Genomic DNA, 15032 nt, shown 5'->3' on the forward strand with positions numbered 1-15032 from the left:
TCGAACTCATAGCTTACAACATCAGGTGGGTATATTACACGACGGCAGTGTTCCTCAACGTAGAGAAAGCCTATGGAAAGGTATGGAAGGCCAAACTGATCATAGAACTACGCTATTTCGCTGTCATATCAGATTGCCTGACCAGGATAATAGAGGCTTTATTACAGACAGGCTAGCTACTCTTCGTAAAAGTTGAGGACGAAAGGTCAATCATAAAATATCTCCAGCAAGGAATACCGGGAGTCGGTCCTGTTACCAACACTGTTCATGCAGTATGTAAACGATTTATCTACCACACCAAACACGGTAACCGCACAGTTCGCTGATGATGATAAGGCCTAACTTACAAATATCAGAAGAATAAACACTGCCATAATCAGACTGCAACGCCAACAGAGACTCACAGAAGAGTGGGCACACATAAACATGTTCAAGCTTAACGCCGAGAAGGACAACGCAATAATACTTGTGGAAACGCCCAGACATTAGAGCCAGACTAATAGTGAATAATAAGGGGATTCAATTGCTGATAACGTTCGCTACCTTGGTGTAATCTTGGACAGCAAATTACTGTTTAATATTCACATACATGTTAAACATACTCTAAAGGTGGCAGGGGTAAAATACAGGGAGCGAAAGGCTATTTACAATTTGTACAGAAACCAGATGGCAGTTATAAGAGTCGAGGGGCATGAAAGAGAAGCAGCGGTTGGGAAGGGAGTGAGACAGGGTTGTAGCCTCTCCCCGATGTTATTCAATCTGTATATTGAGCAAGCAGTAAAGGAAACAAAAGAGAAATTCTGTGTAAGTATTAAAATCCATGGAGAAGAAATAAAAACTTTGAGGTTCGCCGATGACATTGTAATTCTATCAGAGACAGGAAAGGACCTGGAAGAGCAGCTGAACGGAATGGACAGTGTCTTGAAAGGAGGATATAAGATGAACATCAACAAAAGTAAAACGAGGATAATGGAATGTAGTCAAATTAAGTCGGGTGATGCTGAGGGAATTAGTTTAGGAAATGAGACACTTAAAGTAGTAAAGAAGTTTTGTTATTTGGGGAGCACAATAACTGATGATGGTCGAAGTAGAGAGGATATAAAATGTAGACTAGCAATGGCAGGGAAAGCGTTTCTGAAGAAGACAAATTTGTTAACATCGAGTATAGATTTAAGTGTAAGGAAGTCGTTTCTGAAAGTATTTGTATGCAGTGTAGCCATGTATGGAAGTGAAACATGGACGATAAATAGTTTGGACAAGAAGAGAATAGAAGCTTTCGAAATGTGGTGTTACATAAGAATGCTGAAAATTAGATGGGTAGATCGCATAACTAATGAGGAGGTATTGAACAGAAATGGGGAGAAGAGGAGTTTGTGGCACAACTTGACAAGAAGAAGGGACCGGTTGGTAGAACATGTTCTGAGGCATCAAGGGATCACAAATTTAGCATTGGAGGGCAGCATGGAGGGTAAAAATCGTAAAGGGAGACCAAGAGATGAATATACTAAGCAGATTCAGAAGGATGTAGGTTGCAGTAAGTACTGGGAGATGAAGAAGCTTGCACAGAATAGAGTAGCACGATTCGATCACTACATAAACTGTGCCCCTTATTGTCGAGCACTCAGACGAATACAACGAAAATATTGAGATTTTAGAAAAAAAAAAAAAAAAACTGTCGTACTCGGAATGGCCTACGGTCGTTCCTCATGGAAGACGGCATGCATGATCAACATCAGCATGCTCCAGACAGTACAAAATAGATGGCTCAGACTTATTTTACGAGCAACACTGACGCGAATGCAAGATCTACAGGCTGAACTAGAGGTTGACACGAGTCAGGAGTTCATGAGACACCATAGCACAAAGCTGCTAAACAAATTGGAAATACTTAGAGCCACAACAAGATACCTTAAATACAGGGGTGCAGTAAACCCAAAACCAACTCACAGAGTACGCGTATCCAGAGCTATAATTGAAGACCCGATGTAGTTTTATAATCCACATATCTGCAAGAGTGCGTTAGTCTCAGTCAGTTGAACTGTGCATTTCAAAGAATTTGGATTAATGACATATTATCTCGTCATGTAAACATAATCATGTGCATTGTTATACAATTCAATATCTAACAAGCATCAGTGGAATGTTATGTGTATGGACATCACTAGTTACACAAGGTGCTTTTTAATTGTATTATTTTTGTTTGTGACAAACCTGTTTTTATTTTTATCAAACTTGTGGTGAATGTGCTACATATCCACAATAATGTCAATATGGTGCGTGTGTTACAGTCATAATGGAATAGGACGTATAACAACAAAGTTTCTGAACATCAGGAGATGAGAGTCTTAGCTGTTGTAACCGGTCATTAGGAATAAATAATACTGAATGCGATCTTTGCTATTAAAAGTTTGTTAAAAGCAAATACACAACGCTCCTTCCAATCTTTAATTATGAGAAGTTCCAACTATAATTACACTCTACGTTTAGAAAAATATCACCTTCAACGATTAGAGATAGGACTTTCATATTCACAGGTCATGTACATTAGTGTGTTCTGCAGAAATTATTAGCATTTAGAACCATGTCGGCCCGCGGTTGAAGGTCAATATCGATATTGTGGCGCAACACCACCTACCGGTAAAGTGTGCCTGCGGCTCTCGATGTCGCTACAAATCGAAGGTAATGGATCAGTGCGATTTTAGCAGACGTGCAGGATGCCTCACAGACGTATGCGCGAACCGTACCGACAAATCTAAGAATTTGAAAGAGGGTACATTATTGGCACGAAAGAATATGATGCATCCATCCAAGAAATTGCTGTTCGTGTGGGACGAAGTGCGAGTGTGTGTAGAATGGTTCAAGGAAAGCCTAAAACACGACACATCGTACACTATCATGGGTGACAGTCCGTTGCCGTTTATTACGGCATGGGTGATATGCACATATTCCACTACTCCGCCTACATTTGACGAATGTGCAGAAACATGCTAGACGGCAATGGTGTATAGAACGACATCTCTGGAGACAGGAATGACATCAGATAGTGTTTTCGGACGAATATAGGTTCTGCTTGTTTGAAAATGATGGTCGTATTTTGGTTGGCCGCAGACAGGGGGAGCGGCATCACAGTGACAGCATTCGCACAAGACATACGGCGCCAGCTGAAGGCCTTATGGTGTGGGTTGCTTTTGGGTACAACCACAAATTACAGCTGGGGTGCGTGTCCAGGGCACTGCGACCAGTGTGACCTACGTGAATGACATCCTGCCACCCGCAGCCATACCCTTCCTGCACAACACCACGGACGCCATTTTTCAGCAAGACAATGCACGACCACATGTTGCTGCACGAAAACGTGCCTTCTTGGTGTCTCATGTACTGATGTAATGGTGTTCAATACATTGTCCTGTCACCAATATAAATATCTGCACTTACAGTCCTAAGATCCTGTGTACTGAAACTGCAAATCCAGTGCATCAATTTCTGTACGTTTTCGATTACCGCGTTTCAATAAAATTTTTAGTTTGTATTTAGATATGCACTTTTTAGTGTGATTAACTTAATAAACAACGTTGATCTGTATTATGACAAGTATTTTCTTCTTATCTTTTGTGTGTTTTGTGACTGTGTAGCTGTCGAACACATGACTGTTGATTAGTCCAATTTGAATCCGTGCTAGTGGTGAATTCGGAAACCCCTTAAAAAAGCACATTGTTATAGTGACCAAGTGAAACTTATCCTCTTAAATTACTACCAGGTCAGTTTTAGCTCAATTTAATGCGGAAAAAATTCACAATAATGAACATCCTTCGGTTGCCAGGATGCCATAATGGCGGCCTGTTACTACGACAGTGGCAGAGTATTGCTTCCAGGCAATGTACGAGGATCTTACAGTGGCACGTAATTTTCACGTGACAAGGCTACAGATAGCAATGGGTGAAGTGATACGTAAGACGCTCCGGCGGTGGATATGCTCCAGAAAATTTTGTTGTACAAGAGCTATGTCGACTCTAGTGAGGTGGCCTGCTGGGCTGCTTATTCGATTGAGGATCCCTGACGCGAGCAGAGCGATCGAGGTGGTCCCACACATTCTCGACTGGGTTAAAACCTGGAGAGCTTGGTGACTAGGAGAGTATGATAAACTCATAATGGTGCTCGCCGAACCACGCACGTATACTGCGAGCTGTATGACACATTGCATTGTACTGCTGGTATATGCCGCCTTTCCGAGGAAAGACAAACTGCATTTAGGGGTAGACATGATCCCTAAGGATAGACCCATATTTCCGTTGATGCATTGTGCCTTCCTTAATGACGAGGTATTACTGGGAATGCCACGAAAAATACGCCACGCCATAACGCTCTCTCCTTAATTCCTTCCAGACGTTTCACGACGTACACGCGAACCGCCATGTGTCCGATGGAGCATACAACCTGATTCATCAGCAAAGACCATATGTCGCCTGTCAGTGGACGTTTTGTTTCGGTACTGGCGTGCAAATTCGAGTCTTCGTCACCGATGAACAGCGGTCAGTATATTTGCATGAACCAAGCGTCTGCTGCCGAACAGAAACGTTCACTGAACGGTCGTCGAGGAAAATGTTGCTAGCCCCTTGGGTCATTTGGGCTGTCAGTTGCTGGACAGTTGCACGTCTGTTCATCCGTACACATCTCTGCCGCCATCGTTCACCCCTGTCATCTATGGCTCGTGATGAGCCACAATTGCCTCGGCACCGATTTTGGACAGCACAATTATCTCAGTCCACGGCCGCACGCGAACATTTTACAAAGCCGTTTCGCAAATTCTTCGAACCTGTATGTATTGTATGTTAACCGGGGACCTAGAAACGACGGAGAGGCTCCGCCCCACCGCAGCCGCTGTGATCCACAACCCCACATACGACTACCGCTGTCCACTTCACCCTCCGCCGCCCCACACCGAACCCAGGGTTATGGTGCGGTTCGGCCCCCAGTGGACTCCTACGCGTACGTGGAGAAATTGTTTGCGCAGCAGTCGGCGACATAGTGTAGCTGAGGCGGAGTAAGGGGAACCAGCCCGCATTAGCCAAGGCAGATGGAAAACCGCCTAAAAACCATCCACAGAGTGGCCGGCTCACCGAACCGCGACATAAGTCCGCCTGGCGGATGCGTACCGGGGACTAGGCGCTCTTTCCCACTCCGGAAAGGCGTGCGTTAGACCGATCGGCTAACCGGGTGGGCTTCTTCGGCCCTTGTCAAGAAAGCCAATGATGATGCTCTTTTGAACTTCTGATAAATCGCTCTGTTTCATCGTTTCACTGTGTTCCCCGTCCCCCAACAAGCTCTATATATCACCTAGTGTCTGTGAGTGGCTATTGCACGTTAGCATCGAACGTAGGCGGTGCTCATGTTAATGCGACTGGTGGACCGTGTATCACGCTGTGCTCCTCTTACCATAAAATAGTTGTTCCACAGCGAAATAATCAACTCCAGCTAGCCGCTAAATATCTGTACGCTGCTATGGGCGCCACATTGGCACACTCATCTGCGGCCTTGACTCAAACACTTGTCTGTTAAATTTTGCTTTCGAATGGTTCACTTATGTGTCATGTAAGGATAGATAGATAGAGAGACAGTCTGTAGGAAGTTTATCATACATTCATCAAACTTTTAAGCAATATTTGAACAAATTACAATGAAATTAATACCCCTCGCTGCATACAGGCGTTGATATAAGTCAACGGGGACAGTTGAAAATGTGTGCCTCGACCGAGACTCGAACACTGGATCTCTTGCTTACGTGGTAGACGCTCTATCCATATCTTTTATTTTTTTATTCCGAAAGAACAGATACCATCTTCATGTATAAATATTTCAACAGTTTTGCGACTCACAGACGTAGTACTGAACTCTTGTGCCCTCACCATGTCGGCAGGCTCAGTCCTTTAGATCGAAGGACTCGTTCCCTTCTGTAAGTTTCGATAAACATTAATTACGTGACTTTTACAACGAAACTGACCAACAAAAAATACTGAAAATTCGCCATTCTGGAACCGGAGTCCCCAGATTATTAATTGTACTGCAAGCCCGATTGAAGTAATGAAAAAGTTTCCTCATTCAGCATGTGCCGTACAAAGAAAGAAATACGGTTCTGGAGCACTCGCCGGTCTTTCATAACGGCCTGATCAAAGACGAACGCCCGCTAGAGTTTGAAGAGCGGGGCGGCCGTGGCCGTGGCGGCTCCGTGCCAAGGGCCCGCAGCGCCCCGGCCGTTCTGCGCTCCCAGACGGGCGGCCGCCCCGTTTGTCCCCATTAGGCGCGCCGGCTATGAGTCGCGCTTATGCGCTGCGCCACTCATTTGTCAGCCGGCTAATTGCTTTATTTTCTCTCGGGCACGCGGAACGGTCGACACGAGCGCTCTCCGTGCGGCGAATTCTCGCGTAACGCTCCGTTCGAGGGCGCAGCCGGCATTCATCAGCCTTAGCAGCCTCCGCTCTACTTGGCAAGCGCAGACACACACAGGCACCGGACGGCTCTCCTCCGAGCGGGCTGCTTGGTGTGTACAACTTGCAAGTAGTGCGAACTAGAAAATAGTGAGCCCAATGCAATGATGGATATAACAAGTTTCTTAGCAGTAGTTTGAAGGTACGTTATTACCAAGGTTGGAACTTTAATAGTGGCAACTATTTATTTACAGCTCGTACAAAATACACAAGAGTTTCAAAGTTTCACTTACCTTCAAAGTACTCACCAGCATTGTGTATAGCCCGTTGCCAGGCGCGGGATTAGTCGAGCGGTCTCAGGCGCTGCAGTCATGGACTGTGCGGCTGGTCCTGGCGGAGGTTCGAGTCCTCCCTCGGGCGTGGGTGTGTGTGTTTGTCCTTAGGCTAATTTAGGTTACGTAGTGTGTAAGCTTAGGGACTGATGACCTTAGCAGTTAAGTCCCTTAAGATTTCACACACATTTGAACATTTCGAACCCGTTGCCAGCGATGTGGAAATCGTGGGATACTCTTAGCAGGGCCACTTGTGTTGACAGTTCGAGCAACCGGTCTATTTCCCGACGTATTTGTAGCAAAAAATGGTTCAAATGGCTCTGAGCACTATGGGACTTAACATATGGGGCCATCAGTCCCCTAGAACTTAGAACTACTTAAACCTAACCAACCTAAGGACATCACACACATCCATGCCCGAGGCAGGATTCGAACCTGCGACCGTAGCGGTCGCGCGGTTCCAGACTGAAGCGCCTCGAGAGAAGTCATCTGATGTAGGACTAAGTTGGGGCGTACCCCTAGGGAGTGTTATAGGACCATTACTGTGCAAAATGTATACATAAATAACCTAGTGAATAACATTGGAAGTTCTGTGAGGCTCTCAGCCTCTGATGATGTTTTACGCAGAGAAGTCCTAACCCTAGAAAACTGTAGTGAAATGCAGGAAGACATGCAGAGGATCGGCGCTTGGTACAGGGAGTGGTATTTGAAGCTAAACAAAAACTAAATGCAACATATTGCGTATACATAGAAAGTATGTCCCATTAATGTATGATTACTCGATGGCAGAACAATAACTGGAAGCACACACTTCCTTAAAATATCTGAGAGAATGCTTACGGATAGATTTAAAGAGAAGTGACAACATAAAACGAATCGCGGGAAAGGCAGATGCCAAACTGAGACTGACTGGAAAAATGCTCAGGAAATGTACTCCGCCAACTAAGGGGGCTACTTATAAAACCCTCATTTGACCAGTACTTGAATATTCCTCATCGGTACGGGATGCGTAGCAAATGGGATTTATAGGGGAGATAGAGAAGATCCAAAGAAGAGCAGACCGTTTCGTTAAAGATTCATGTAGTAAGCACGTGAGCGTCATGGAGGTGATCAACCAACTCCAGTCACAGACGTTGGAAGAGATGCGATCTGCATCACGGTGCGCTGTACTACACTGCTGGCCATTAAAATTGCTACACCACGAAGATGACGTGCTACAGACTCGAAATTTAACCGACAGAAGAAGATGCTCTGATATGCAAATGATTAGCTTTTCAGAGCATTCACACAAGGTTGGCGCCGGTGGCGACACCTACAACGTGCTGACATGAGGAACGTTTCCAACCGATTTCTCATCCACAAACAGCAGTTGACCGACGTTGGCTGGTGAAACGTATTTGTGATGCCTCGTGTAACGAGGAGAAATGCGTAACATCACTTTTCCGACTTTGATAAAAGTCGGATTGTAGCCTATCGCGATTGCGGTTATTCGTATTGCCACATTGCTGTTCGCGTTGGTCGAGATCCAATGACTGTTAGCAGAATATGGAATCAGTAGGTGTTCAGGAGGGTAATACGGAACACCGTGCTAGATCCCAACGGCCTCGTATCACTAGGAGTCGAGATAAGAGGCATCTTATCCGCATGGCTGTAACGGATCGTGCAGCCACGTCTCGATCCCTGAGTCAACAGATGGGGACATTTGCAAGACAACAACCATCTGCACGGACAGTTCGACGACGTTTGCAGCAGCATGGATTGTCAGCGCGGAGACCGTGGCTGCGGTTACCCTTGACGCTGCATCACAGACAGGAGCGCCTGCGATGGTGTACTCAACGACGAACCTGGATGCACGAATGGCAAAACGTCATTTTTTTTGGATGAATCCAGGTTCTGTTTACAGCATCATGATGGTCGCATCCGTGTTTGGCGACATCGCGGTGAACGCACATTGGAAGCGTGTATTCGTCATCGCCATACTGGCGTATCACCTGGCGTGCTGGTATGGGGTGCCATTGGTTACACGTCTTGGTCACCTCTTGTTTGCATTGATGGCACTTTGAACAGTGGACGTTACATTTCAGATGTGTTACGACACGTGGCTCTACCCTTCATTCGATCGCTGCGAAACCCTACGTTTCAGCAGGATAATGCACGACCGCATGTTACAGGTCCTGTACGTTCCTTTCTGGATACAGAAAATGTTCGACTGCTGCCCTGGCCGGCACATTCTCCAGATCTCTCACCAACTAAGAACGTCTGGTCGATGGTGGCCGAGCAACTGACTCGTCACAAGTTGCCAGTCACTACTCTTGATGAACTGTGGTATCGTGTTGAAGCTGCATGGGCAGCCGTACCTGTACACGCCATCCAAGCTCTGTTTGACTCAATGGCTAGGCGTATCAATGCAGTTATTACGGCCAGGGGTGGTTGTACTGGGTACTGGTTTATCACGATCTATGAGCCCAAATTGCGTGAAAATGTAATCACATGTCAGTTCTAGTATAATATGAATAGCCGTTTATCATCTGCATTTCTTCTTGGTGTAGCAATTTTAATGGCCAGTTGTGCATTAAAGTTCCGAGAGCGTAGGTCAATAGAAAAGTCAGCAAAAATATAGCTTCGTTCTACATAGATCTCGCGAAAAGACGATGAAGATGAAATTAGAGAGATTCGTGCCCAAATGGAAGCTTACTGGCAATAGTTCTTCCCGCAAATCTTTCGTGACTGGATCAGGTAGGCGGGAGGGGCGGGGGGGTTGGAAGTGATGCCACACACCACAATGTGGCTTGCGGATGTAAATGTAAGGCGCATTGATGCCACTGATGCACGGAGACTGGTGTTAGTTATAGACCTTAGGATCTGAAGTTATTATATTCTTACACATGCTACCAATGTGTATTGCGATAAAATATTAAATTTTTATTTCTGGCCACTGGAGCCACATTTCAAGGGGCTGCGTCCACTGTCCATTGTTGAGAGATAGGGAACGTAGTCTCAGTGTTTCAGTTGCTCTCCCTCCTGTGCTATCCGGTTCGATAGCCAGGGCAAGGGAGACAGGAACACGTCGAACGTGAAGCTGGCCACAGACACGTAGACGGACTCAGGTAAAGCTCCTTTTAACCTCGAGGTGGAGAAGACACATTTGTCCGCCACTCCTCAGACCCTCGTGCACCTCTCGTTGCTGCGCACTGACGAAACGCTGCGGCTGCGGCCATGAGACAGGAGCGGCGGTGGTTAGTGGAATTGGTGGCGAGTGACGAAGGACCAGAGCGTCAGCAGGATCTCTTTAAGGCCCCGTGGCGCAGAGCCTCGGAGCAAATGGATCGTGACTGGCAGCTGCGTAGTGCAGGCTGTGCAAATCGATTCACATTTCCGCTGAGTTGTGACGCCGAACTCTTGGCTGCTGGTAGACCATGGAGCCTGCCGATCTACTGTGTCCCCGCGCCGAGTTGTATTGCTGTCTGTAGGTGGAAGGCATGCATCGGGGTGGAACGCATGCATTGGGGATTAATGCAATGCTGTGTTGGTGCATAGTTACTGGTGTTTTGCTTCACGTTGGCGTAACGATGAAGGTGACTACAAGGTCAACTTGTCGTTAGCCACTTGCCTTCGAGGATGATGAGGGGTCACCGCGCTTCAAAATTACTTTGCGTCGTGGCACTCCGAACGTTCTGCGACAGTGTGTAATAATACTGAGTTAAGATTCTTGCATTGTCTATGTAATTTAACCCGAAAGTTTCCGAAGAGATTGTATATTTTGTACGTAAACTATAATAAAATCGAGAGAACATCTTTGTAAATCCTTTGGCCGAAATGAATACGAGGAAGGTCTGAAATAAGTACTTCTCCTTCACAGAGGAAAATGAAATAAAAATAAATAACTAAGAAAATTAGAAATAAGGAAGATAATACAGAAAAAAATCTCGAAAGAACCAAAAAAAGGTAAAGAATACCCATTCTTCTTTCGGAGTAACAAACACTTCATAAAAAACAACACGACGAACAATATAAGATTTGTAAACAAAAATATCCAAACAGAAAAAAATTTAAATATTTCCCACAGCAATAAGGATAGTTGCGGAATATTGGGAGCTTATTTCAGTCACATCCTTAACTGTGAAGAACCGTTTGAAAATGGACTTTAATACCTGAACAACCACCAACATCATTAAAAGTCGTACGTTCAAAATGGCTCTGAGCACTATGGGACTTAACATCTATGGTCATCAGTCCCCTAGAACTTAGAACTACTTAAACCTAACTAACCTAAGGACAGCACACAACAACCAGTCATCACGAGGCAGAGAAAATCCCTGACCCCGCCGGGAATCGAACCCGGGAAAAAGTCTTACGTAACACACAGTTGACAAACCTTTAAATAAGACAGACTACGTGTAATAATTCAGCTTGACCGTTACTGATTTCTTTTTCGGTCGGGTGCGCTGCATCGATTTTGAATTACTGCAGTGAAACAGTCAGATTAACTTGCTGCAAGTTCGCAGATAGAGTGAGACTAAAATTTGAATCGTTAGCGTATCACCAGTTCCGTAAAAGTCCGTGATTTCCTACGAACTGAAAACCTTTAATAACTGAAGAGTTCTCCAAAAGACTTCATCACAAAACAACAGAGCTAAAAGAATTTAAAAAAAATATATTTTCGAGAAAAATCAGAGTCAAATTTAATCTTTTTGTACTTATACAATCACTTTAAGTTTCTTCATGGATGAATAAATGACTTCCCACTTCCCCCGATCCATATAACAACATCGATGTTGATCATAAGATGTCAAGTTAAGAACTAACTATTAATCGTTACTTTTTTCGTTTTGAACATTGATCGTCCACGTTTTATGTTTGTTACAAACAGTTAGTTGTAATTTCTTATGGAAATCAGCGGGCGATAATACATTCCGACACTGTCCTCAACCGCACGATGGCCTTCGCCTGGTGAGCAGCTGTCGGCTCTTTCCTTGGCTGCAGCACCGAAGATGCTTGTTGCACCGTTCTCCTTCCACATCAAGCAGATACAGAAAAAAAAGTTTCAGTATACAGTTGAAACTTTACAACAATACAAATATCAGTGGTAATAGTACTACTAAGTATTTTACGTTAGACACGTGTAACAGATACGAAAAGTTTTATTATCTGCGGTGTGAGTGGTAGGAGACATGGTGTAGCTGCCTCAGTATTTGATTACACCTCAAACCACTCAACGTCGAGGAACCACACACAAAAACACTGTGAGGCCTCGACAGAAAAACAAATCACAGATGAACTTTCGGAAAATGTCAAAAAATACCACATACAGGCTCCGCAGAACATCTTGGAAGAAATTTAGATAAATGAAAAAATCCCATATAAATGGAAGACGGTCCTCATTTATCCAAACGATAAGAAACGATGTGAATCAGGCTCCAATAACTATGGAGGGATCTCACTCCTAGAAGTAACGTACAAGGTATTCTCTAACCTTCTATTAAACAGAGAAGACCCCAACCAGACCATTAACTTAGAGAACACTAAGCGGATTTCCGAAAAGGAAGGTCCCGCCAAGAACAGTTACTAAGCTTTAAAAACCTCAGGGCCTAGCAAAAACCAGTAGCATGACTTTATTGACTTCCAAAAAGCTTAAGACTCGCCAGACCGGGAATCCTTATCTCTGTACAAAAGTACTAAACCTAGGCAACAAAATCACAAACATAACCAAAGAAAACCTTGTCAGCAAATACTGTTAAATTCATGGGAGTACCTTCTGAACATTTAATAAAAACTGGTGTACGGTAGGGAGACAACTCGAGGGGACTGGAGGTATCCGGCCGTGAGAACAAAAATGGTTCAAATGGCTCTAAGGACTATGGGACTTAACATCTGTCATCAGTCCCCTACAAAAATGTTCAAATGTGTGTGAAATCCTATGGGACTTAACTGCTAAGGTCATCAGTCCCTAAGCTTACACACTACTTAACCTAAATTATCCTAAGGACAAACACACACACCCGTGCCCGAGGCAGGACTCGAACCTCCACCGGGAGCAGTCACACAGTCTACGACTGCAGCGCCTTAGATCGCTCGGCTAATTCCGCGCGGCTCAGTCCCCTGCACTAAGAACTACTTAAACCTAACTAACCTAAGGACATCACACACATCCATGCCCGAGGCAGGTTTCGAACCTGCGACCGTAGCAGCCGCGTGGTTTCGGACTGAAGCGCCTAGAACCGCCCGGCCACAGCGGTCGGCAACGCGGTGAGCACAGCATGAAGCTATGAGCGCATCTGAACTGCTTAGTCGGTGAGTATCTCACAGCGCTGCTACAGTGCTAGTGATGTTGATACAAGGTAGAGCAATGGCAACGATAAACAAAGCTAACTTTGCATTATATCTAAAACAACAATTTCCGAAGTTGACATTTCGTAAAAAAGGAACCCAAGGAATTTTGCGGAGTGTGAAAGAAGTGGCAGATGACATACCAGCGTTACAACAAGAAGAGTCATTGGACTGTGTGGTGTCGTATGCGATCGACTGTGAGGACAATATATATGAGGACTACAAAGCTTAACAAGTGAAAGTGATATTGAAGCACGTGGCGAGTCATGTCGTTCACTATTTTTGTCGAACGGGGAGCCACAAATCCCTTCTCCAGTGAAACGTAGAAAAGGTCAATCATTGTCCAAGGAGCGGATGTTAAAAATAATTACGTTTATGGAAGATCACACGCAGCGCAGTAAAAAACAGTTATGAACACATTTCGTATAAGTCCTCAGCAATATGAACGCGTAGCGCGTAAGAGAAACTATGGGTATGCAAGACCCACTTGCTACAAAAAGTGGAGTTTCCGCATTTCACGGATGCTCGGTACTGTTTACAGAATGTGCGTGATAGTGACCTCCTACGTGCAACATGGATTACAGTAATTTGAAGGGAAGCAGTGGGTGATTATGTATCATCAAACAGTGCTACAGAATCAGAATACGTAAGATACTGAAATTTCAAACATAGCGTCAACTTGACGATGTACAGAAAATTGTAGATCGGCCCGAAAATTTATGGATGAGATAGACGAACTTATCCCATACTTCAGCAAGGAATTTGTTTCAACTCCGACCAATCGTGGTTTGAACAGAAAACACATATGAAAGGAAACAAGAATATTAGAGATACCGAGAGAGTTGTATCAAAATCAACTAACATAAATGCCTTAAAGCATTCATATACAATTATGGCGAGTGTTAATCTGGATGGTAAATTGGCTGGAAAGTTATTTATTGTGCTGCGAGAAGTTGGACTTGCGCCGTCCCCTACGATTCATTCTTATGTTTGTGAACTTGCAAGGGCAATACACAATATCTACGTCACAGCAAGCAAAAATGGAAAAATGGGCGAAGAGAACTATAACTACTGTATGAGCACTGCTTTTGGACAATAGCTGGTCAAAATAAATTGCTATTTTTTATTCCTGGCCTACGTATAAAAATCACACTCCTTCAGCGCAAACTATCTCTCATAAAAGTGTGTGACATTGCAGTTCGTGCCACGTAGAACCACTGGACAAATTCAGTCTCTGGATGTTTGTTTTCTCTGTGCCTGTAAAACAAATTATCGCACTACATGTAGCTATGCCTTGAAGGATAGACTGTTTCGCATTCGGTTGCATGCCAACGCATTCCACCAGTTCTCAACACCCCGTTACACCAATGTGATTCTATATGCATTTCTTAAGAGAGGATACCTAGCTGAATGTCCTGCATGGCTTATAAGTCCCACATTGTTCCCCTTCGATATTGATGGTGCGAACGTTGGTGATCACTGTGACGCGACATTTTTTATTCGGTGTTCATGGCGCAAGTTAATGGTTTGTTTTGAACGTTTGTTGGATGTCGACGTGTCCATTTTGTGAAGTAAACATCCCACAGAAGACTGATCTCTGCACCTCTCAGGCACTCATTCTCCGTCGCCCTCCTGATGCACAGGGCGCGTCATTAGCAGCTAATATTTTTCCTGTCATAACACTTTCAAATGAGCTTTACTAAAAAGTTCACTTGCGATATCGCACCCAAGGGGTTCCTTGTAAATTGAAATTATCGACATGTCCTGCAAGTGTGTATGTTCACAAGGTAGTGTTAGCGACATTGTATGTCACAGAATGCCAGCTAATTCATCAACGTCATCGCGAACGAGCAGCCGTCAAAGGAAGCTAGGCTCACATCATGTGTTCTACTTAAAAATGGTGCCCAATATTCTAGAATAAATGGTTCAAAATTCTCACCTTCAAGTTTCG

This window comes from Schistocerca piceifrons, chromosome 2 (assembly GCF_021461385.2).
Source record: "Schistocerca piceifrons isolate TAMUIC-IGC-003096 chromosome 2, iqSchPice1.1, whole genome shotgun sequence".
NCBI lineage: Eukaryota > Metazoa > Arthropoda > Insecta > Orthoptera > Acrididae > Schistocerca > Schistocerca piceifrons.